The 27,224-nt window shown below is 47.4% G+C and overlaps 1 protein-coding gene across 1 annotated transcript in view; it reads right to left on the bottom strand.

Moving 5' to 3' along the window:
- LOC137380511 (catenin alpha-3-like) overlaps nt 1–27,224 on the bottom strand; it is a 2,550,805-nt gene that overhangs the window by 2,194,696 nt on the left and 328,885 nt on the right. The gene's annotated exons all lie outside the window — the stretch shown is intronic.

Genomic DNA, 27,224 nt, shown 5'->3' with positions numbered 1-27,224 from the left:
CCCAATATCGTGCATTGGACAATGTGACCCAGCTATTCATGATGAAGGTTTCTACCTGCTACTGGGAGTTTTATCTGGTCATTGAAAACATTTCAGCAAAATCATCCAAACTGATTGGACTATCCACCTTCTTAATTTTGGGAGTCTGGGAGCTGCAGAGGGGTTAATGGGTTTGGGTGTCCAGGTACATAAGTCGCTAAATTCTAGACAATAGGTACAAAAAATAATCAAAAAGACTAATGGAATGTTGACTTTATCGCAAAGGAGGTAAATACTAAGGGGGAAAAGTTATGCTTAAGCTATACAGAGCCTTTACCAGATCCCATCTGGAGTACTGTGTTTAGTTCTGGGCATATCAAGAGGGATATAGTGGCCTGCGAGGGGATACAGTGCAGATTCAACAGTATGATACTGGGCATTACGGGTTAAATTCTGAGGACAGGTTGCATAAACATGAGTTTAGAAAGTTGAGGAGTGATCTAGTCAAGATGTTCGATGATCAAAGAAGTTGATAAGGGTAGATAAAGAGACACAATTTCCTCCAGTTGGAAATTCAGAACAAGGGGGCATTATCTTAAATACAAGCTCGGCCATTTAGGAATAAAATCAGGAAACACTTTTTCACCCAAAGCAGAAATCTGGAACTCTCTCCCCCAAAGAGCTGTGGGTGTTGGGGGACAATTGAAATTTTCATGACTGCGATTGGTAGATTTTTGTTAGCTAAAGCTATCAAGGATATAGAATGGAGGCGGGTAAACTCAGATCAGCCATGATCTAACTGAATGAAGGGATAGGCTCAAGGGGCTGAATGGCCTACTCCTGTTTCTATGTCTGTGTGTGATAGTTCTCTGCAGGCTTATAAAATTCAGTTGGTGAATTGGAACCTGTATAACTAACTAATACACTGCATAAACCTGAGTACCCTGATACATCAGTGACAACTTACATTCAGTCTCACCACTTAGAACTCACCAGGATCCCACACTGCACATCTAGTACATCTTTATCAGCACATAATGATGGGATGTACTTAAATCAGCGTGTCGCCAAACATTATGAGGAGTTCAAATAGAGCGAATTTGCTACAGTTGATAATTGTACATTCCACCATTACTATTGGTTACTGAACAATTTCATGATAATCCATTTATTGACAAGTAATTGTTTTTACAACAGTTTCTTTTTTCGCTTCAGCTGGATGTCTGATGCACTCAGAAACTCATCAGCTTATTTATGACTCTCCAAAGCAATCTTCAGGGAAATCCACACAGCAGGAGTTGGTGTGTGTCTGGAGTGCACATTCTCTCCTGGAGCTCAGGTGATCAACCTTTGAGAGTTCAAGACTCAGAGAATAAACTGACTACTGACAGATAGCCACACATGGCATTCTCACTGTACAACTGACAATATAAAGTTATCAGTTTTCAGACTTAATCCAAAGAGACTTTTCAGTGCAGCAAGGTTTCTTCGGCAGCACCTCCCAAATCAGTGACCTCTACTACCTAAAAGGACAAGGGCAGCATGTGCATGGGAACAGCTGCAGTTGGAGAACCTTCAAGTTTCCCCTAGGTCATACACCACCCTGACTTGGATATATATTGCCATTCTTTCATTATCACAGGGTCAAAATCCTGGAACTCCCCACCTAACAGCATTGTGGGTGTGCCTTCACCAATGGTTCATGAAGAAGACAATAAGGTATAGGCATTATATGGCAATTTTGCCAAAAAATATGGAAAATCATACTTTGTTTCAAATTGGTTTGCTTAAGTTTGGACAGTACACTCTCACTCAGGGATAGGCACCAACATCTTGCACCACGGACATTTGACAAAATTATTGACTCAGCCACGGACATGGGGGCAATTAAGTTGTATGTAAAGTGTATAGCCAACCTAATTCCATCAAAACACTGTCCGATTTAAAACATTTCTCCCTATAAATAAAGTAGCTAAGCATACAAACATCAATGAAGAGTGGCACAACTGTATTAGCTATCTAGCAAACAAAATAGTTTGCAATGCCAATACGAATTACTTCTGTTGACAGAATAGAGCTAGCTACACCATGTCATGGGGTGGTAGATGGATATCGGATGGTTTCTGTGGATTCACACTGCGTCAGTAGTGCAAGTTCATCCAATAAACCATGAAACTCAAGGAGAGGATTGTTATTGTGGTCGTTGAGGTGAGGCAGTAGAAAAATCAGCAATAGGAAGATGGATCATTTCTCAACTGCTATTTTCACAAGACAATTTAACCCATGATGTTTTATGTTTTTGCAGCTTCTCCATCTGCTTGTAATATGTGTCTGAAGACTGCGCAGCCAACAAAAGGGCAGTGATCTCCAAATCAGGCGAATTTTATAGGGTGAAACAGATAGTACGTCAGAGGAGTCATGCAAAACAGTAAAGCAGAGTGGAACAGGAAGGGACAGACAGATTAACAGTAGGTAGCCAAAAATTGTTTATTCATCTTGACAGGTCCTGGATTCTAAAATACAGAAACAACAGAATCTCTCATGGACAAAATCCCATTTGCTCACCAAAGCTCGTGACAAAATTAGGTCAACTCAATTACAAATAAAGAGCACCCTTAAGTTCCTCCACTAAAGCGATTCTCTTAAATTCACTTATGTCTGTATCTCAGTCTATCACTGTCGATTCCGATTCAGCTCTGACAAGATAATTATTAACAAAAAGCTTTTCTGCAAAAGTTTGAGCAGTTGTTACTACATGTATTATTCAGTTGCAAAATGTTTAGTCACTATCTGTAAGACTATACTCCAAACTAACCAAGTTATGTCCAAGCCAAATCCATTACTTGTTAGCAAACATACACTTTTAATGTAATCTAATTATATGATACAGATAACTTTCAAATGACATTGGCCACTCAGGTTATCTGCCCTCAAACTGGGTAGTAAATGATGCACATTGCAGTTACTGATCTTTGACATACTTGTAAAACTTGCCCTTTAATCCAATTTGCAGCAAAAAAAAATCAGTTAATGACTGTTTCTAACATGGTCATTGAAACATCATAATTTTTTACTATGTCTTCCCTGACAGTATTTAAAACTGCAAATGAAGCATTGATTTTGTTAAGGAATCGTAGACAGTTCATCATAGATTAAGGTATATTAAAGCTATCCGTTACATTGTATTTACTAACCATTGTATACGGGTCAGCAACATCCTATTTTTGCCAATATCACTCAGCCCCATTACATCATACTGTTGTATTCATGAGGAACTTACAGCGCTGACCTTTGGAGATTCCTTCAATTTTCTTGCCTGTGTTCCCCTCAATACAAATTCTGGAACAATGTGATTCCAAATGGATAGCAGCAGAAATGCAACATTTATATAGAAGTAAAAGTCCAGAATCTTTCAACATGTCACTGAGCTTGTGTCCCAAGTGAAAGTAATGCGTGCCAGAGCATAGAAATCGAGACATTCCCTAAGCGACTTTTGCTATTTTAAAATGAGTTTACATAACACAAGCCTTTAAACTTGTGTTTTAAAATAATCTAGCTGCTATGTCATTTTAAAACACAAGGTTAAAGGCTTGAAGCAGGCGTTTATAACCTTTTCGCGTAGGGGAGGGCCACATTACAATTTTTGTCTTACATAGGGGGGCTGTGAGACAATTTCAGAAAGATGTTCGGCACAGACTCGGTGGGCCGAAGGGCCTGTTTCAGTGCTGTATCTCTAATCTAATCTAATCTAATCTAATTATCTTACTATTAATCAAAACAACAACAAATGTGCATTTTTGTGAAGAAGATTTAAATAAGTCTAATTTATTGACTTCCTGTCTCGTCACTATGTTGGACACTGATTTATTGAGATACCTGGCATTTTTATGCTTGCACAGATAGTCAGTATTTGCCTCCCACTTGTTGTAGTAATGTGGACTATTTTGGATAGATGTCCATCTGTCAGGAGTGATCTTGATTTCTCTCTCTCCCTCTTCACTCTCTCTCTCTGTCTATCTCTCTGCCTCCCCGCCACTTGGCAATGGGACCCAACTTGAAATATTTAAATAAAGGACATGAATAAATTAACATACCGTTCGCTACGATCTTGCCATCTGTTCGCAATCTTGCGTGCAGCGGCCGAAACTCACACGCCTTCAATTTCCCCTCCAGGGAAAGCTGGTGCCACCAAGGTGGGGAAGGGGACACTTAGGAATTTTAGTGTAGTTGATGGGGGGATGGAGGGGCGGTCAACTCTGCATTTTTAGTGTGGGGGCGGGGGACGGAGGGGTGACCTCTGCACTTTGTGCAGTTGTGGGGGGGAAAGATCACACATTACATACAAGTGTTGGGGGGGTGGGGAAAGGGACTGGAGCAGCCATTTATTTTCTTTGTATTGGGGGGAGGTACAGGCCAAAAATCAATTCACACTGCTTTTTTGTGTGGGGCACAGGCTTCAACTGTGCAGTTTGGTAGCCCTTTAAAAATGGCTCCTGCACCTGCACAGAGGCAGCTATTGCTGGCGTTGTAGAACCCGCCCCTCCCACTTGATTGGGTGGGGGGGTGGGTGCTGCGGACTGCCCAGTGTATGCAGATGAGCTGCCTGCACTAGATTGTGGCAGTATGGCGGCATATGGCACGCACATACGGGCCACCATTTTTTTTGCCCGCCGCCAGGAATAAAATTCAGCTGCCCCTCTCTCTCTGTGTTCCCCTCTCTCTCTTTGTCCGCCCCTCTTGTGTCCCTCCCTCTGTGTCCCTCCATTGTCGTTCTCTCTGCCCCCTCTCTTCCTCTGCCTCCTTTCTCCTCTGCCCCCTCTCTCTCTCTCTCCCCACTCTCTCTCTCCCCACTCTCTCTCTCCCCCACTCTCTTTCCCCATCTTTCTGTCTGTCCCCTTTCTCTCCCCCTCTCTCTCTGTCCCCTCTCTCTCTCTGCCCTCTCTCTCTCTGTGCCTTCCTTCTCTCTGTCCTCTCTCCCTCTGCCCCCTCTCTCTCTCTCTCTCCGTTCTCTTTCTCTTCCCACTCTCTTTCTCCCCCTTTCGCTCTGCCCCCTTTCTCTCCCACTCCCATCTCTCTCCGTCACCTCTCTCACAGTTGCAGAGAGCAGGAACTTTCCACTGAGCAGCTTTGTGGTTGGTCCATTTCTTTAAAAAAAATTGCAGCCATCCATTTCACAGCTGACAGGTGCTTAGAGCAGAGACAATGCTTCCAAACGTCAGACAAGTTTGTGGTTTTCCGGCAGACTTTAAAAAAAAAATTGAAACCCCCCCAGAAGACCATGAACTTGTCTGAAGTTCGGAAGGGCTGTCTCTGTTCTAAGCAGCTTTCAGCTGTGAAACTGATGGCTGTGAATGTTTTTTAAGTCAGATTGGTCTGGAAGAAGAAGCCAATGGGAAATTTCTCATCCCTGAAATTACCAGTCACGGGCCTCAAAATCCTTTACCATAGACACTGGTGTCCGTGTTCGGACATGTTGCTAACCACAGCGCTAGCTGCCTCTCTTTTTTTTCCTCATTCCTCCTCTCTTCCCATCTTATTTCCCCTTTCCCTCATTATTCAATGACCTTAACCAGACAGCTAGGGTAAGTGTGATGTCCTGCTGTAGCACTCTGAACCCTTTCCTTTCCCTCTCCTCATGCTTCTCCTCCAAACACAGCAGGTCACTGTAACTATGCCAGCATCTTGCCTATGAGATTCAAATGAGATTCAATCATCCAGATGGTTTGGGTCTCTCCACTAGTGCATTGGGCAGGCATTCTGTTTGCTTGACCCACCACTCACCCACTGTACACACATAGCAACCACAGCAAGTGGCAACCAGACAAGCAGAGAGAAGAAATGAGAGAAAGGAGGAATGAGAGAGAAGGTGTGAGAGAAGAAACAAGGTGCTGATTGAGAGCTCACCAATTGGAGGGTGGGATATCTAATGTCTATTTAAAGCAAACTTGTGCTTCTTAAAGTAGAGTATCTTTTAATTTCTCACATTTCTGCTGCGAGTTTGGAACCTTTGGTGGGATACGTTGCCTGCCAGATCACAACATTTTAGTGCTGTGGTGGTCGAGCAGCTGGGGGGCCTGGAGACAGGTGTCCTAACCCTTCAGATCACAGTCAGGTTCCCAGATAGATGCTGCATCAGCCTTGGTAGGAGATTGCTGAGAAAGTAAATGAGAAAAGTATCACCACCCAGGACATGCGTACAGTGCCAGGAGAAATTTAATAACCTTAACTTCAGTCTCAGTTGGGGTTCAATGGTCAATGTAGCCTCTGAGTCAGAAGGTTCAAGTCCCAGTCCAGAGATATAAGCATGAAATCCTGGCTAAAGCTCCACTGCAGTACTGAGGGAGTGCTGATTGAAGTGTCGTCTTTCAGATGAGATGTTACACAAGGCTCCGTCAGATGGATGTAGAAGATCTCATAGCATTATTTTGAAGAAGGGCGGGGGAGTACTCCCTGGTGTTCTGACCAATATTGATCCCGCAACAAGCATTACTAAAACAAATTATCTGGTAATTAACTCATTGCTGTTCATGGGATCTTGCTGTGTGAAAGTCGGTTGCTGCACTTTCCTGCATTACAACAGCGACTACACCTCAAAATTACTTCATTGATTGTAAAGCACTTTGGGACGTCCTGGGGTCGAGAAAGGAACTACATAAATGCAAGTTTTTCTTTACATATCCAAACATACAGATGAGAATCCTACCACAAAAGCAAAATACTGCTGATGCTGAAAGTCTGAAACAAAAACAGAAAGTGCTGGAAATACTCAACAGGTCAGGCAGCATCTGTGGAGAGAGAAACAGAGTTAACGTTTCAGGTCTGTGACCTTTCATCAGAAGGTCCTGTGAACAAATGAAATACATAAGCTCTGCAAAATGCTTTTGCACTCTAAATTGGACCAACATTGTCAGCTTTCCTTTCCTGCTCACACCTGCTGCTTCTCCCTCACGATATCACACCGCTTCATAAATCGGCACAAACTTTTGACAGGCCACACAACAAGCCGACGCAAAACAACCGGCAAAGTACCTGAACCAGTAAAGCAGAACCAGCCCCTGTCAGATGAAGGAAAAGGCATTGGAGATAATTGGTGCTAGAAGGAGGCAAAACACTGGAGATGGTGAGCTTCCAGGCCAAGTGTGGTGGGATGTTTCAGTCATTCCAATACCTTTCCTCTTTCCTCAAGCAATCACACACACAAGTGATGTGATTTACTCATTTACTGATCAATATCTCATGATACTGTCATTATCACGATCCACCCATTTACTGATCAATATCTCATGTTACAGTCACTATTGTTATGAGGGTTTCCATTTTCTGTTAAAACTCGAGAATCTATATTTTAAAAACTGAAAAGAATTCCATGGATGCTGGAATCTTGAAGAAGCTGAACTTTGGTGTTTTTCTTAAAAGGAAGGTCAACAGAAGGTTGACCAGTGAACAAATCTGACTGGAAAACATCTGTTTGCAAATAACCCAGTAGGGGGTTTGTGCTTGTGACTCTGAAAAGGATGTTTACAAGGGAATGACAAACCAAGATTTATAGTTGTCATACGATTTGTCTCTGGAAAGGTTTTAGTTACATTTTGAACTGTTAAAAACCCAGTTGCTGTTTGGCCTGATAATTAAAAAACAAAGAGGAGTGGCTGTGTGCCTGCCAGGAGGAAAAGAAATGGCAATGAAAAAACTTGAGTTTGAGGAGAAGGAAAGAGCAAGAGAAAGAGAGGGAAATGAATTCAAATTTTAAAAAAATGGAACTAAGTCAAAAGAGTGGTCTTGAAACCAGTGGAGATTCTGATGAGGAAAAATCTGAGTCCAGCCCAGGACCCAGTGAAAAGCTGTTTAAATTTAGACAAGCTCTCCCTACGTTTGAGGAAAGGGACGTAGAGGCATTTTTTATTTCTTTTGAAAAGATGGCCAAACAAATGAAATGGATAAAGGAAAGCTGGACACTGCTTATGTAAAGCAGGTTGATGGGCAGAGCTCATGAAATTTATGCCATGCTTCCTGAAAAGGCTTCTGCAGATTATGAGATAGCAAAAAAGGCTATTCTCGCTGCATATTAATTAGTCCCTGAAGCTTATCGACAGAAATTTTGGAATCTCCAGAGATTGGCTGGGCATTTTTATATAGAATTTGAGAGGGCAGCGCAAATTAATTTTGATCGTTGGATACGGGCACTAAAGATGGAAGCCACTTATGAGAACCTTAGAGAAATAATTCTCCTGGAAGAATTTAAAAGTTCACTCCTTCCATTGATAAGAACGCATGTAGAGAACCAGAAGGTTTCAAGAGCCAGACAGGCAGCAGAAATTGCTGGTGAGTTGAGCCCTAACCCTTTAGCCATTACCCCCACAAACCAGAGAAGGATAGAAGGTGGGAGAGTGAAAGGAAGCTAAGTAGACGAGGACACGAAGGAACAACTGGGAACGTCCCAGGATCCCCTCCTCAGGCCAGAAAAGAAGATGCTGAGGGCGGAAGTGAGGTCTGCAAAGCCCAAGTGTTATCATTGTCACAAGGTGGCTCATCTTCATTCAGAATGCTGGAAGTTACGAGGTAAACCCATGGGACTAATTGGGTGGGGTACACAAAGTCAATGTAGGGAAAGGTGCCCTAACTGAGAGTACAGCAGATCAGACTGTAGCTTTGACAGCAGCTGTAAAGCCAAATACAAAAACCAATTTGAGTGTAGGGGTTGAGAGTTATAGGGAATTCTTGTTGAAAGGAAAAATAACTCCTTATCCTTCAAGCGAGGCAGGCAAATCTATAGCTATACTTAGGGATACAGGAGCCACCCAAACTCATTTTCTGGGGAAAGGTATAACATTTCCACCAGAGAGCGCACTGTATGCTAACGTTTTAGTAAATGATATTGGCGGGGAGTATATACCTCGTGTCATTGTATCGAGTGCACCTAGAGTGTGACCTAATGTCTGGGATGGTAAATGTAGGAGTTGTTCATAGTTTGCCAGTAGATGGAGTTGACCTATTCCTGGGGAATGATTTGGCCAGATCAAAAGTAGTAGCTTCTATCGTAGTCATAGAGAAACCAAGTTACAGGAAACGGTTCCAGGAATTTTTCCTTGTGTGTAGTAACCCAAGCTATGGCTAACCAAGTTCCATTGTTGGAGGTACAATTGGCACCACAGACTGATAGTCAAATATCTGAAACTTTCTTTGGGGATTTGGATGGGGCGGCACAGTGGCGCAGTGGTTAGCACCGCAGCCTCACAGCTCCAGCGACCCGGGTTCAAGTCTGGGTACTGCCTGTGTGGAGTTTGCAAGTTCTCCCTGTGTCTGCGTGGGTTTCCTCCGGGTGATCCGGTTTCCTCCCACAAGCCAAAAGACTTGCAGGTTGATAGGTAAATTGGCCGTTATAAATTGCCCCTAGTATAGGTAGGTGGTAGGGGAATATAGGAACAGGTGAGGATGTGATAGGAATATGGGATTAGTGTAGGATTAGTATAAATGGGTGGTTAATGGTCGGCACAGACTCGGTGGGCCGAAGGGCCTGTTTCAGTGCTGTATCTCTAAAAAAAAATCTAAAATGGTGAATAAATCTTCCCTGATCACAGCTCAGCAAGCTGATCCTGAGTTAAATAAAGTGGCATAAACAGCTCTAACAGAAGCTGAGGCAAAAGGAGCTTTAGAAGGCTATTATCATAAAGATGGGATTCTGATTATGAAGTGGAGACTACCTCACAGACCTGTGGACGAAGAATGGACGATTGTTCAACAGATAGCGGTACTGCCTAAGTATCGCCGGGAACTATTAAGGCAAGTGCATGAAATTCCTATAGTGGGACATGTGGGTATCTGGAAGACCAAATCACGTATAAGTCAACATTTTTACTGGCCAGGTCTTTCCAAGGACACGGTGCAGTTTTGTAAAACATGCCATACGTGCCAGATTGTGAAAAAACCCCAACCTGCCATAAAACCTCTAATTCCCATACAGGTTATTGAGGAAGCATTCAGTATGGTATTGATAGACAGTGTTGGACCCTTGCTGAAAACAAAAGTGGGACATCAGTATATACTCACTATCATGGATATGGCCACTCGATTCCCAGAGGCTATTCCCTTGAGGAAAATTACTGCTACAGTCGTGGTAGAGAAGTTAACCCAGCTCTTCATGAGGTATGGATTACTGATTGAGCTTCAGTTGGATCAAGGTTCCAATTTCATGTCTAAGATATTTCATGAAGTTATGGGTAATTTGGGTATAACACAGTTAAAGTCTTCAGCATACCACCCACAGACACAGGGAGCTTTAGAATGGTACCATCAAACCCTTAAAACCATGATCAGGGCATTCTGTCATGAATTTCCCCACAATTTGCCGCTAGAGATTCACCAAATGAGACAACAAGTTTTAGTCCTTTTGAATTAGTTTACGGAGATGAGATAAGAGGTCCTCTAAAACTAATTAAAGAAAGATTTTTTAGGACAGAGGGATGAATCTTCTGTACTAGATTATGTATCTGTGTTCCGGGAATGGCTCATGAGAGCCTTCAAAGTGGCTCAGGAACACCTTAAAGCTTCCCAAACCACTATGAAAAATGGGCAGACAAGCATGCCAATACCTGAACTTTTCAACCGGGGATAGTTGAAAGTGTTGGTATTACTACCTTTACAGGGTGAACCATTAAAAGCATGGTTCAGTGGGCCCTTTAAAGTGATCAAAAGAATTGGGGGTAAGGTAAATTATTTGATTGACATCCTAGATCATCAGAAAAAGTCGACTGTGTCATATCAATATGTTAAAACAATAACATCACCAGGAGGAGGATAAGCAAGTACAGGTATGTCAGGTAGCAGGGACAGTGAAGAATGAAAGGGATAGTGAGGATGAGCAGAAGGAGGCCGAGACAATTCTCAAATTGAACCTCCTACTATCCATTTAGCTAAATTGCTAGAAAGATTGGACATTATGCTTTCATATTTAGATGCAGAACAATGAGACGACCTAACAAGGTTACTCACAGCATTTAAAAGAGACTGTAGGGATAAGCCAGGATGTACAACCTTTGCCACACATGGGGCTGGATTTTACGACGGGCGGACGGGAGCTGGCCACCGACATAAAAGTTGGTGGTGAACCCGCTTCTGCCCGGCCCAGGGATCCGACCCACATTTTACAGGTCACCGGGCTTTAATTGTTCCGAGATGGGACTTCCACACACTTGAGGGAGGAAGTCCCGCCTCATTAAGCTGCCGGCCAATCGTCGGCAGTGGCCACTGCTGGGGCCGCAGCTCAGCCGAGGACATGAAGCCAGGACTACAGGTAAGTTTGGTTTGCACATCTACCCTATTTAGATTCTTATTTTCCAAGTAATATGTGACCTCCTTATTTATCTTACTACAATATAACACCTCACACTTACATGTATTGAAATTCATTTGCCAATGATATGTCCATTCTTCAAGTTTATTAATGTCTTCTTGTAATTTGTTGCCTTCCAATTTAGTATTGACTACCCCCAACAACACCCCCCCCCCCCCGCCAATTTGCTGTCATCCGCAAATTTTGAGATTGTGTTTTTGACTCCAAAGTCTAAATCATTAATATAAAGTGTGAACAAGAGTGTTCCCAGCACTAATCCTGTTGGAACTCCACTTGTCACCTTCTGCCACTCTGATTAGCTACTCTACCCCTACTCTCTGCATTCTGTCTTGTAGGCAGCTAGCTATCCACTCTGATACTTGTCCCCTGACTCTGCATGCTCTGACCTTATTCATTAGTCTATCATGTGGCACCTTATCGAAGCTCTTTTGGAAAGCTAGAAAAGAAAAAAATCTAGATATATTGTATCTACTGCATTACCCTTGTCTGCACCCTTTTTCTACTCCAAAGAATTCAATGAGGTTGGTCAAGAAAGACTTCCCCATTGAAATGCATGCTGATTGGTTACTGTAATATTTTGAACTTTGAGAAATTTTTCTATTTTGTCCTTTAATAAGGATTCTTTATTTTTCCAACCACCGATGTTAAGCTGACAGTTCTATAGTTACCTGGACATGTTCTAACTCCCTTTCTTAAATACAGATAGAATATTAGCTATGTTCCAGTCCTCCAGCACTATACCTTTTCCTAATGAATTATTTAGTATATGTGATAGTACCTCTGCTATTTCTTCTCTAGTTTTGTTTAAAAAGTGCAGATGCAATCCATCCAGATCAGGGTTTTCTTGCAGTTATCAAAAATGAAAAAGAGGGTGGTTAAAAGCAATCTAGGCCCATTAAAAACTGATAATAGTGGCATTATAAATAAAAAGAAGGAAAAGGCAAACATGGTTAAATAATTACTTTAAGTCAGGATTTACAATAGAGGACATCCCAAGGAAATGAATATAGAATCAGGGACAAGCACTCACCAAAATTAACGTAAGCAAATTAACAGTAATGAAGAAAATAAAAGTACTGAAGAGTAACAAATCCCCAGGACCAGATGGTTTTCATTTCAGGATTTTGAAGGAAGTAGGTGAGAACATTATAGATGCCCTAATTATAATCTTCCAAAGTTCTCTCGATTCAGGAACCATTCCTTTAAATTAAAAATTACATGTGTCACTCCACTACTTAAGAAAGATGAGAAAGAGAGAAAAACAAAGGAATTAGAGACTGTTTAGCCGAACATCTGTTGTCAGACATTTACTAGAGTCGATAATTAAGGATAGGGTGATTGAACACTTGGAAAATTTTCAGCTGATTAGAGAGAGCCAGCATGGATTTGTACAGGGTTGGGTATGGCTGACAAACCTGATTGAATTCTTTTGAAGAGGTGACTAAAGTAGTGGATAGTGGAATGTCTATATATTGTATCTGGACTTCCTGAAAGCATTTAATAAAGTCCCTCAGAAGAGACTTTTAGCTAACGTTGAAGTTCATGGAATTGAAGGCAAATTATTGACCTGGTTAGGAGATTGGCTGAGCGGCAGGAGAATGCAAGTTTCCGCGACCGGTGGGCACCGCAAGGGCTGGAGTTTAATAAAATTATCAGCCTACACTTGTTGACTGGTTACAGAATCATTGAGTTATAGAAATTACAGCACATAAAGATTTGGCCGACACTCACTTTTTGACAGGGCAGGTAAGCTCATTTATCTGTCCATTCCCCATGTTTTAATCATTTTCCTTTCAAATAACCTTTGAATGATGTTCAAGTCTCTGTCTCAACAGCCACCAGCCTATTAACCCTCTGTAAAAAGATTCTAACTTGCCCTTCATTTTTCCAGTGATAATCCCGAATTGACAGACTGAATTTTATTAGCGGCCGTACATCGCGAGGGCGCACTTTGTAGTCGATGTGCCCGCATGCATCGGCCGCCGCTGAGCCCCCACAATATTATGCGCGGAGGCTCATTTAAATGGAGGAGTCAGAATGGCCATCCCTGATGATGTAGAGGGGGCATCCGCTCCGCCCCCAGCAATGGCGTCTGGCACCACCGCGCAGGCGCTGCGCCATTTTTAAAGGACTTCTAGTCTTGAGGAAGAATTTGAATTTTTAAATGAAAATTATTGCACATTTTCTGAGAAAAAATTATTAAAAGCTGCAGGCCTTTTCCCAGCCACCCCCTCTCCCCCCAACGTTTTTTTTTATTGGCCTATATGTTGTAAATTTATTTTAGTCACAACCCGAACTTTCTCCCCCAACCTCTTCACATTTGCCCTTCAACCCTTTCCCAACATCCCCACAGCCAATAAGAAGTGTTTTTCCTGCTACCCACCCGCCTTGGTAATTTCAGTCCTCTCCCCTCTCCACCAGTGTCTCCCCTCAGAACTCCGAACGTGTTGTGGCTGACGGCTGTAAAATTGGCATGGGACTGCCCCCAGGACCAGGTAGGTTTATTTGCATCTTGTTTTAATTGATTTTAAGATTTCAATGAAGGTCCTGCCTCTTGCCGCACCGAGGCCTCGTCACCGCCGGTAAAATGCTGCGGGACCTTCTTGGCGTCATGGGTAGTGGAGGGCCTCTCCCACAAGTATTTTATGAGCCCCCCCGCCATGACCCACGACATCAAGGGGCGAGTAAAATTCAGCCCGATGTCTCCTTGTTACCAATTCTCCAACTAGTAGAAAAAAATCTTTCATAATTTACCCTCTCAAAGCCTTACATATTTTTAAAATCCTCTGCTAGATTCCCCCATCTGCCCTTAACCTCTTTGTTCTGGTCAAGAAGTCCATTTTTTCCAGTCTTTCCTCCTTACCACAACCTCTCACTCCTGGTAGCCTTTCCATGGCTTCACTCCCCTTCATAGAATCGGCTGCCATTATATCAATTTGTTGCAGGATTTCACAGGTCATTTATTATCATTAATCTTTTCTCCTCTTAATAAAAGTAGACAAGTAATACACATCTGTTCATGGTGCAGATAGCTAATGTCGTTTTAGTACTTTATGAAGTGCCCTAATTTAATAATATTACTAACATACAAATACAGAGTGCCTATAACTTAGAAAATGTCCAAAAGGGCTTCATGTAAGCATAATTAAAATTGACACACAGCCATAGAAAGAGATAACAGGAGAGATCTTGGTCAAAAAGATGACTTTTAAGGAGGGTCTTAAAGGAGGAAAGGAATGTGGAGAAGTGAAAAGATTTATGGAAGAAATTCCAGAGCAACGGGTAGAGGTGGCTGAAGGTACGGCCATCCAATGGTGGATCAAGAGAGGAAGGGGTTGCACAAGAGTTTGGAGATTTCCGAGGGTGGGGGCGCAAGGCAGTGTCGTACTGCTGAAGGAGGTACCAGAGATGGGAAGGGAAAAGACCACAGAGGTATTAAAGTACAAGGAGGAGGATCTTCAGCCACTGTACCCTACTCACTGTACCCCCACTCACTGTACCCCCACTCACTGTACCCCCACTCACTATACCCCCACACTGTACCCCCACACTGTACCCCCACACTGTACCCCCACTCACTGTACCCCCACTCACTGTACCCCCACTCACTGTACCCCCACTCACTACACCCCCACTCACTACACCCCCACTCACTATACCCCCACTCACTGTACTCCACTCACTGTACCCTACTCACTGAACCCTACTCACTGAACCCTACTCAATGTACCTGCACTCACTGTACCCCCACTCACTATACCCCCACTCACTATACCCCCACTCACTGTACCCCCACTCACTGTACCCCCACTCACTGTACCCCTACTCACTGTACCCCTACTCACTACCCCTACTCACTAAACCCTACTCTCTGTACCCTACTCACTGTACCCTTTTCACTGTACCCTACTCACTATACCCCTACTCTCTGTACCATGCTCACAGTACACTACTCACTGTTCCCTATTCACTGTACCTTAATCACTGTTCCACACTCACTGTACCTTACTCACTGTACCCCACTCACTGTACCTTACTCACTGTACCCCACTCACTGTACTTCACTCACTGTAGCCGACTCACTATACCCCCACTCACTGTAGCCGACTCACTATACCCCCACTCACAGTACCCCACTCACTGTACCCCCACTCAATGTACCTTTCTCACTGTACCCCCACTCACTGTACCTCACTCACTGTACCCCCACACACTGTACCGCCCACTCACTGCATCTCACCCACTGTACCCCCACACACTGTACCCCACTCACAATACCCTACTCACTGTTCGCCACTTACTGTTCCCCACTCACTATACCCCCATTCACTCTACCCTATTCACTGTACCCCCCACTCAATTACCCCCACTCACTGTACCCCCACTCACTGTACCCCCACTCACTGTACCCCCACTCACTGTACCCTACACACTATACCCCTACTCACTACCCCTACTCACTGAGCCCTACTTACTGTACACCCACTCACTGTACCCTACTCACTGTACCTTACTCACTGTACCCCCACTCAATGTACCCCCACTCACTGTACCCCCTCCCACTGTACCTACTCACTGTACCCTACTTACTATACCCTACTCACTGTACCCCCACTCACTGTACCCCCACTCACTGTACCCCCACTCACTGTACATCACTCACTGTACCCCCACTCACTGTACTCCCACTCACTGTACTCCCACTCACTGTACTCCCACTCACTGTACCCTACTTACTATACCCCACTCACTGTACCTTACTCACTTTTCCCCGCACTCACTGTACCCCCACTCACAATACCCTACTCACTGTTCCCGACTCACTATTCTCCATTCACTATACCCCCATTCACTATACCCTATTCACTGTACCCCCCACTCACTGTACCCCCCACTCACAGTACCCCACTCACTGTACCCCCACTCACTGTACCCTACTCACTGTACCCTACTCACTGTACCCCCACTCACTGTACCGCCCACTCACTGCACCTCACCCACTGTATCCCCACACACTGTACCCCACTCACAATACCCTACTCACTGTTCGCCACTCACTGTTCCCCACTCACTATACCCCCATTCACTCTACCCTATTCACTGTACCCCCCACTCAATTACCCCCACTCACTGTACCCCTACTCACTGAGCCCTACTCACTGTACCCAATCTCACTGTACCCCCACTCACTGTACCACACTCACTGTAACCCCACTCACTGTACCCTACTCACTATATCCTCACTCACTGTACCACGACTCACTGTCCCCTACTCACTGTACCTTACTCACTGTACCCCCACTCAATGTACCTCACTCACTGTACCCCCACTCACTGTACCCTACTCACTGTACCCCACACACTGCAACCCCCACTCACTGTACTCCCATTCACTGTACCCCCATTCACTGTACCCCCATTCACTGTACCTCCACTCACTGTACCCCCACTCACTGTACTCTACTCACTGTACCTCCACTCACTGCAACCCCCATTCACTGTACCTTACTCACTGTACCCCCATTCACTGTACCCCCATTCACTGTACCCCCACTCACTGTACCTTACTCACTGTACCCCCATTCGCTGTACCCCCATTCGCTGTACCCCCATTCACTGTACCCCCATTCACTGTACCTTACTCACTGTACCCCCATTCACTGTACCCCCACTCACTGTACCTTACTCACTGTACTCCCATTCACTGTACCCCCATTCACTGTACCTCCACTCACTGTACCCCCACTCACTGTACCCCCACTCACTGTACCCTACTCACTGTACCCCCACTCACTGCAACCCCCACTCACTGTACCCCCATTCACTGTACCCCCATTCACTGTACCTCAACTCACTGTACCCCCACTCACTGTACCCTACTCACTGTACCCCCACTCACTGCAACCCCCACTCACTGTACCTTACTCACTGTACCCCCATTCACTGTACCCCCATTCACTGTACCCCCACTCACCGTAACTTACTCACTGTACCCCCATTCACTGTACCCCCATTCACTGTACCCCCATTCACTGTACCTCCACTCACTGTACCCCCACTCACTGTACCCTACTCACTGTACCCTACTCACTGTACCCCCACTCACTGCAACCCTCACTCACTGTACCTCCACTCACTGTACCCCCCACTCACAATACCCTACTCACTGTTCCCGACTCACTATTCCCCATTCACTATACCCCCATTCACTATACCCTATTCACTGTACCCCCCACTCACTGTACCCCAACTCACTGTACCCCACTCACTGTACCCCACTCACTGTACCCCACTCACGATACCCCCACTCAATGTACCCTACTGACTGTACCTCTCTCACTGTATCCCACTCACTGTACCCTATTCACTGTTAGCCCACTCACTGTTAGCCCACTCACTGTACCCCCAATCACTGTACCCCACTCACTGTACCCTTTTCACTGTACCCTATTCACTATACCCCTACTCTCTGTACGATGCTCACTGTACCTTACTCACTGTACCCCACTCACTGTACTTCACTCACTGTAGCCGACTCACTATACCCCCACTCACAGTACCCCACTCACTGTACCCCCACTCACTGTACCCCCACTCACTGTACCCCCACTCAATGTACCCTACTCACTGTACCCTACTCACTGTACCCCCACTCACTGTACCTCACTCACTGTACCTTACTCATTGTACCCCCACACACTGTACCCCACTCACAATACCCTACTCACTGTACCCCCATTCACTGTACCTCCACTCACTGTACCCCCACTCACTGTACCCCCACTCACTGTACCCTACTCACTATACCCCTACTCACTGTACCCCTACTCACTGAGCCCTACTCACTGTACCCCCACTCACTGTAACACACTCACTGTACCCCACTCACTGTACCCTACTCACTGTACCCTACTCACTGTACCCTACTCACTATACCCCTACTGACTGTACCCCTACTCACTGAGCCCTACTCACTGAACCCAATCTCACTGTACCCCCACTCACTGCACCACACTCACTGTACCCCCACTCACTGTATCCTACTCACTATACCCCCACTCACTGTACCCCACTCACTGTACCCCACTCACTGTACCCCCACTCACTGTACCTTTCTCGCTGTACCCCCACTCACTGTACCCCCTCTCACTGTATCTTTCTCACTGTACCCCCACTCACTGTATCCTACTCACTATACCCCCACTCACTGTACCCCACTCACTGTACCCCACTCACTGTACCCCCACTCACTGTACCTTTCTCACTGTACCCCCACTCACTGTACCCCCTCTCACTGTATCTTTCTCACTGTACCCCCACTCACTGTACCCTACTCACTGTACCCCCACTCACTGTACCGCCCACTCACTGCACCTCACCCACTGTACCCCCACACACTGTACCCCACTCACAATACCCTACTCACTGTTCGCCACTCACTGTTCCCCACTCACTATACCCCCATTCACTCTACCCTATTCACTGTACCCCCCACTCAATTACCCCCACTCACTGTACCCCTACTCACTGAGCCCTACTCACTGTACCCAATCTCACTGTACCCCCACTCACTGTACCACACTCACTGTAACCCCACTCACTGTACCCTACTCACTATATCCTCACTCACTGTACCACGACTCACTGTCCCCTACTCACTGTACCTTACTCACTGTACCCCCACTCAATGTACCTCACTCACTGTACCCCCACTCACTGTACCCTACTCACTGTACCCCACACACTGCAACCCCCACTCACTGTACTCCCATTCACTACCCCCATTCACTGTACCCCCATTCACTGTACCTCCACTCACTGTACCCCCACTCACTGTACTCTACTCACTGTACCTCCACTCACTGCAACCCCCATTCACTGTACCTTACTCACTGTACCCCCATTCACTGTACCCCCATTCACTGTACCCCCACTCACTGTACCTTACTCACTGTACCCCCATTCGCTGTACCCCCATTCGCTGTACCCCCATTCACTGTACCCCCATTCACTGTACCTTACTCACTGTACCCCCATTCACTGTACCCCCACTGACTGTACCTTACTCACTGTACTCCCATTCACTGTACCCCCATTCACTGTACCTCCACTCACTGTACCCCCACTCACTGTACCCCCACTCACTGTACCCTACTCACTGTACCCCCACTCACTGCAACCCCCACTCACTGTACCCCCATTCACTGTACCCCCATTCACTGTACCTCAACTCACTGTACCCCCACGCACTGTACCCTACTCACTGTACCCCCACTCACTGCAACCCCCACTCACTGTACCTTACTCACTGTACCCCCATTCACTGTACCCCCATTCACTGTACCCCCACTCACCGTAACTTACTCACTGTACCCCCATTCACTGTACCCCCATTCACTGTACCCCCATTCACTGTACCTCCACTCACTGTACCTCCACTCACTGTACCCCCACTCACTGTACCCTACTCACTGTACCCTACTCACTGTACCCCCACTCACTGCAACCCCCACTCACTGTACCTCCACTCACTGTACCCCCCACTCACAATACCCTACTCACTGTTCCCGACTCACTATTCCCCATTCACTATACCCCCATTCACTATACCCTATTCACTGTACCCCCCACTCACTGTACCCCAACTCACTGTACCCCACTCACTGTACCCCACTCACTGTACCCCACTCACGATACCCCCACTCAATGTACCCTACTGACTGTACCTCTCTCACTGTATCCCACTCACTGTACCCTATTCACTGTTAGCCCACTCACTGTTAGCCCACTCACTGTACCCCCACTCACTGTACCCCACTCACTGTACCCTTTTCACTGTACCCTATTCACTATACCCCTACTCTCTGTACGATGCTCACTGTACCTTACTCACTGTACCCCACTCACTGTACTTCACTCACTGTAGCCGACTCACTATACCCCCACTCACAGTACCCCACTCACTGTACCCCCACTCACTGTACCCCCACTCACTGTACCCCCACTCAATGTACCCTACTCACTGTACCCTACTCACTGTACCCCCACTCACTGTACCTCACTCACTGTACCTTACTCATTGTACCCCCACACACTGTACCCCACTCACAATACCCTACTCACTGTACCCCCATTCACTGTACCTCCACTCACTGTACCCCCACTCACTGTACCCTCACTCACTGTACCCTACTCACTATACCCCTACTCACTGTACCCCTACTCACTGAGCCCTACTCACTGTACCCCCACTCACTGTAACACACTCACTGTACCCCACTCACTGTACCCTACTCACTGTACCCTACTCACTGTACCCTACTCACTATACCCCTACTGACTGTACCCCTACTCACTGAGCCCTACTCACTGAACCCAATCTCACTGTACCCCCACTCACTGCACCACACTCACTGTACCCCCACTCACTGTATCCTACTCACTATACCCCCACTCACTGTACCCCACTCACTGTACCCCACTCACTGTACCCCCACTCACTGTACCTTTCTCGCTGTACCCCCACTCACTGTACCCCCTCTCACTGTATCTTTCTCACTGTACCCCCACTCACTGTATCCTACTCACTATACCCCCACTCACTGTACCCCACTCACTGTACCCCACTCACTGTACCCCCACTCACTGTACCTTTCTCACTGTACCCCCACTCACTGTACCCCCTCTCACTGTATCTTTCTCACTGTACCCCCACTCACTGTACCCTACTCACTGTACCCCCACTCACTGTACCTCACTCACTGTACCTTACTCATTGTACCCCCACTCACTGTACCGCCCACTCACTGCACCTCACCCACTGTACCCCCACACACTGTACCCCACTCACTATACCCAACTCACTGTTCGCCACTCACTGTTCCCCACTCACTATACCCCCATTCACTCTACCCTATTCACTGTACCCCCCCACTCAATTACCCCCACTCACTGTACCCCCACTCACTGTACCCCCATTCTCTGTACCCTACACACTATACCCTCACTCACTGTACCACGACTCACTGTCCCCTACTCACTGTACCTTATTCACTGTACCCCCACTCAATGTACCTCACTCACTGTACTCCCACTCACTGTACCCTACTCACTGTACCCTACTCACTATACCCCTACTGACTGTACCCCTACTCACTGTACCCCCACTCACTGTACCTTACTCACTGTACTCCCATTCACTGTACCCCCATTCACTGTACCCCCACTCACTGTACCTTACTCACTGTACCCCCATTCACTGTACCCCATTCACTGTACCCCACTCACTGTACCACACTCACTGTACCACACTCACTGTAACTGACTCACTGTACCCCCACTCACTGTACCCCCACTCACTGTACCCCCACTCACTGCACCCCCACTCACTGTACCCCCACACACTGTAACCCACTCACTGTACCCTATTCACTATACCCTATTCACTATACCCTACAGACTATACCCCACTCACTGTACCTCACTCACTATACCCCCACTCACTGTACCCCACTCACTGTACCCCACTCACTGTACCCAACTCACTGTACCTTACTCACTGTACCACACTCATTGTACCACACTCATTGTACCACACTCACTGTACCTCACTCACTGTACCCGACTCACTGTACCCCCACTCACTGTACCCTACTCACTGTACCCCCACTCACTGTACCCCCACTCACTGTACCCCCATTCACTGTACCCCCATTCACTGTACCCCCACTCACTGTACCCGACTCACTGTACCCCCACTCACTGTACCCCCACTCACTGTACCCCCATTCACTGTACCCCCATTCACTGTACCTCCACTCACTGTACCCCACTCTCTGTACCCCACTCACTGTACCCCCACTCACTGTACCTTACTCACTGTACCCCCCACTCACTGTACCCCCCACTCACTGTACCCCCACTCACTGTACCACCACTCACTGTACCTTACTCACTGCACCCCCACTCACTGTACCCCCACTCACTGTACCCTACTCACTATACCCCACTCACTGTACCTCCACACTCTGTACCCCATTCACTGTACCCCACTCACTATACCCTATTGACTATACCCCACTCACTGTCCTCCAGTCACTGTACCCCCACTCACTGTACCCCCACTCACTGTACCCCCACTCACTGTACCCTACTCACTCTACCCCCACTCACTGTACCCCCACACTCTGTACCCCACTCACTGTACCCCACTCACTATACCCCCACTTACTGTACCCCTCTCACTGTACCCCTCTCACTGTACCCCACTCACTGTCCCCCACTCACTGTACCCCACTCACTGCACCCCCACTCACTGTACCCCCACTCACTGTACCCCACTCACTATACCCTATTGACTATACCCCACTCACTGTCCTCCAGTCACTGTACCCCACTCACTATACCCCACTCACTATACCCCACTCACTGTACCCCCACACACTGTACCCCCACACACTGTACCCCATTCACTGTACCCTACTCACTATACCCCCACTCACTGTACCCCTCTTACTGTACCCCACTCACTGTACCCTACTCACTATACCCCCACTCACTGTACCCCCACACACTGTACCCCACTCACTGTACCCTACTCACTGTACCCTACTCACTATACCCCCACTCACTGTACCTCAATCACTGTACCTCCGCTCACTGTACCCCCACTCACTGTACCCCCACTCACTGTACCCTACTCACTATACCCCCACTCACTGTACCCTACTCACTATACCCCCACTCACTGTACCCCCACTCACTGTACCCTACTCACTATACCCCACTCACTGTACCTCCACACTCTGTACCCCATTCACTGTACCCCACTCACTATACCCTATTGACTATACCCCACTCACTGTCCTCCAGTCACTGTACCCCCACTCACTGTACCCCCACTCACTGTACCCCCACTCACTGTACCCTACTCACTCTACCCCCACTCACTGTACCCCCACACTCTGTACCCCACTCACTGTACCCCACTCACTATACCCCCACTTACTGTACCCCTCTCACTGTACCCCTCTCACTGTACCCCACTCACTGTCCCCCACTCACTGTACCCCACTCACTGCACCCCCACTCACTGTACCCCCACTCACTGTACCCCACTCACTATACCCTATTGACTATACCCCACTCACTGTCCTCCAGTCACTGTACCCCACTCACTATACCCCACTCACTATACCCCACTCACTGTACCCCCACACACTGTACCCCCACACACTGTACCCCATTCACTGTACCCTACTCACTATACCCCCACTCACTGTACCCCTCTTACTGTACCCCACTCACTGTACCCTACTCACTATACCCCCACTCACTGTACCCCCACACACTGTACCCCACTCACTGTACCCTACTCACTGTACCCTACTCACTATACCCCCACTCACTGTACCTCAATCACTGTACCTCCGCTCACTGTACCCCCACTCACTGTACCCCCACTCACTGTACCCTACTCACTATACCCCCACTCACTGTACCCTACTCACTATACCCCCACTCACTGTACCCCACTCAATGTACCCCCACTCACTGTACCAAACTCACTGTACCTTACTCACTGCACCCTACTCACTATACCCCCACTCACTGTACCCCCACACACTGTACCCCACTCACTGTACCCTACTCACTGTACCCTACTCACTATACCCCCACTCACTGTACCTCAATCACTGTACCTCCGCTCACTGTACCCCCACTCACTGTACCCCCACTCACTGTACCCTACTCACTATACCCCCACTCACTGTACCCTACTCACTATACCCCCACTCACTGTACCCCCACTCACTGTACCCCCATTCTCTGTACCCTACACACTATACCCTCACTCACTGTACCACGACTCACTGTCCCCTACTCACTGTACCTTATTCACTGTACCCCCACTCAATGTACCTCACTCACTGTACTCCCACTCACTGTACCCTACTCACTGTACCCTACTCACTATACCCCTACTGACTGTACCCCTACTCACTGTACCCCCACTCACTGTACCTTACTCACTGTACTCCCATTCACTGTACCCCCATTCACTGTACCCCCACTCACTGTACCTTACTCACTGTACCCCCATTCACTGTACCCCATTCACTGTACCCCACTCACTGTACCACACTCACTGTACCACACTCACTGTAACTGACTCACTGTACCCCCACTCACTGTACCCCCACTCACTGTACCCCCACTCACTGCACCCCCACTCACTGTACCCCCACACACTGTAACCCACTCACTGTACCCTATTCACTATACCCTATTCACTATACCCTACAGACTATACCCCACTCACTGTACCTCACTCACTATACCCCCACTCACTGTACCCCACTCACTGTACCCCACTCACTGTACCCAACTCACTGTACCTTACTCACTGTACCACACTCATTGTACCACACTCATTGTACCACACTCACTGTACCTCACTCACTGTACCCGACTCACTGTACCCCCACTCACTGTACCCTACTCACTGTACCCCCACTCACTGTACCCCCACTCACTGTACCCCCATTCACTGTACCCCCATTCACTGTACCCCCACTCACTGTACCCGACTCACTGTACCCCCACTCACTGTACCCCCACTCACTGTACCCCCATTCACTGTACCCCCATTCACTGTACCTCCACTCACTGTACCCCACTCTCTGTACCCCACTCACTGTACCCCCACTCACTGTACCTTACTCACTGTACCCCCCACTCACTGTACCCCCCACTCACTGTACCCCCACTCACTGTACCACCACTCACTGTACCTTACTCACTGCACCCCCACTCACTGTACCCCCACTCACTGTACCCTACTCACTATACCCCACTCACTGTACCTCCACACTCTGTACCCCATTCACTGTACCCCACTCACTATACCCTATTGACTATACCCCACTCACTGTCCTCCAGTCACTGTACCCCCACTCACTGTACCCCCACTCACTGTACCCCCACTCACTGTACCCTACTCACTCTACCCCCACTCACTGTACCCCCACACTCTGTACCCCACTCACTGTACCCCACTCACTATACCCCCACTTACTGTACCCCTCTCACTGTACCCCTCTCACTGTACCCCACTCACTGTCCCCCACTCACTGTACCCCACTCACTGCACCCCCACTCACTGTACCCCCACTCACTGTACCCCACTCACTATACCCTATTGACTATACCCCACTCACTGTCCTCCAGTCACTGTACCCCACTCACTATACCCCACTCACTATACCCCACTCACTGTACCCCCACACACTGTACCCCCACACACTGTACCCCATTCACTGTACCCTACTCACTATACCCCCACTCACTGTACCCCTCTTACTGTACCCCACTCACTGTACCCTACTCACTATACCCCCACTCACTGTACCCCCACACACTGTACCCCACTCACTGTACCCTACTCACTGTACCCTACTCACTATACCCCCACTCACTGTACCTCAATCACTGTACCTCCGCTCACTGTACCCCCACTCACTGTACCCCCACTCACTGTACCCTACTCACTATACCCCCACTCACTGTACCCTACTCACTATACCCCCACTCACTGTACCCCACTCAATGTACCCCCACTCACTGTACCAAACTCACTGTACCTTACTCACTGCACCCCACTCACTGTACCCCCACTCACAGTTCCTCACTCACTGTACCTTACTCACTGTACCCCCACACACTGTACTGGACTCACTGTACCCTATTCACTATACCCTATTCACTATACCCTACTGACTATACCCTACTGACTATACCCCACTCACTGTACCCCACTCACTGTACCCCACTCATTATACCCCACTCACTGTACCCTACTCACTGTACCTCAATCACGGTACCCCACTCACTGTACCCCACTCATTATACCCCTCTCACTGTACCCCTCTCACTGTACCCCACTCACTGTACCCTACTCACTATACCCCCACTCACTGTACCTCGATCACTGTACCCCATTCACTGTACCACACTCACTGTACCACACTCACTACACCCCCACTCACTGTACCTCCACTCACTGTACCACACTCACTGTACCACACTCACTACACCCCCACTCACTGTACCTCCACTCACTGTACCACACTCACTGTACCACACTCACTACACCCCCACTCACTGTACCTCCACTCACTGTACCCCACTCACTGTACCCCACTCACTGTACCCCACTCATTGTACCCCCACTCATTGTACCCCACTCATTATACCCCACTCACTGTACCCTACTCACTGTACCTCAATCACGGTACCCCACTCACTGTACCCCACTCATTATACCCCTCTCACTGTACCCCTCTCACTGTACCCCACTCACTGTACCCTACTCACTATACCCCCACTCACTGTACCTCGATCACTGTACCCCATTCACTGTACCACACTCACTGTACCACACTCACTACACCCCCACTCACTGTACCTCCACTCACTGTACCACACTCACTGTACCACACTCACTACACCCCCACTCACTGTACCTCCACTCACTGTACCACACTCACTGTACCACACTCACTACACCCCCACTCACTGTACCTCCACTCACTGTACCCCACTCATTGTACCCCCACTCATTGTACCCCCACTCACTATACCCCCACTCACTATACCCCCACTCATTGTACACCACTCACTGTACCCCCACTCATTATACCCCCTCTCACTGTGCCCCCACTCACTGTATCCCACCCCCATTCACAATCCTGCCCCACTGGCTGTCTTCCCCACTCAGTGAGCCCTACTCACTGCTCCCCCTGCTCACTGCTCCCCCAAACTGTACCGCTCACTGCTTCCCCTGCTCACTGAAATTCACTCTGCCCTCTGCTCACTGTCCCCCAAACAACCCACA

This window comes from Heterodontus francisci, chromosome 20 (genome assembly GCF_036365525.1).
Source record: "Heterodontus francisci isolate sHetFra1 chromosome 20, sHetFra1.hap1, whole genome shotgun sequence".
Classification (NCBI taxonomy): domain Eukaryota; kingdom Metazoa; phylum Chordata; class Chondrichthyes; order Heterodontiformes; family Heterodontidae; genus Heterodontus; species Heterodontus francisci.
Note: the sequence above shows the minus strand (reverse complement) of the source record. Positions and strands in the feature narration are given on the sequence as shown.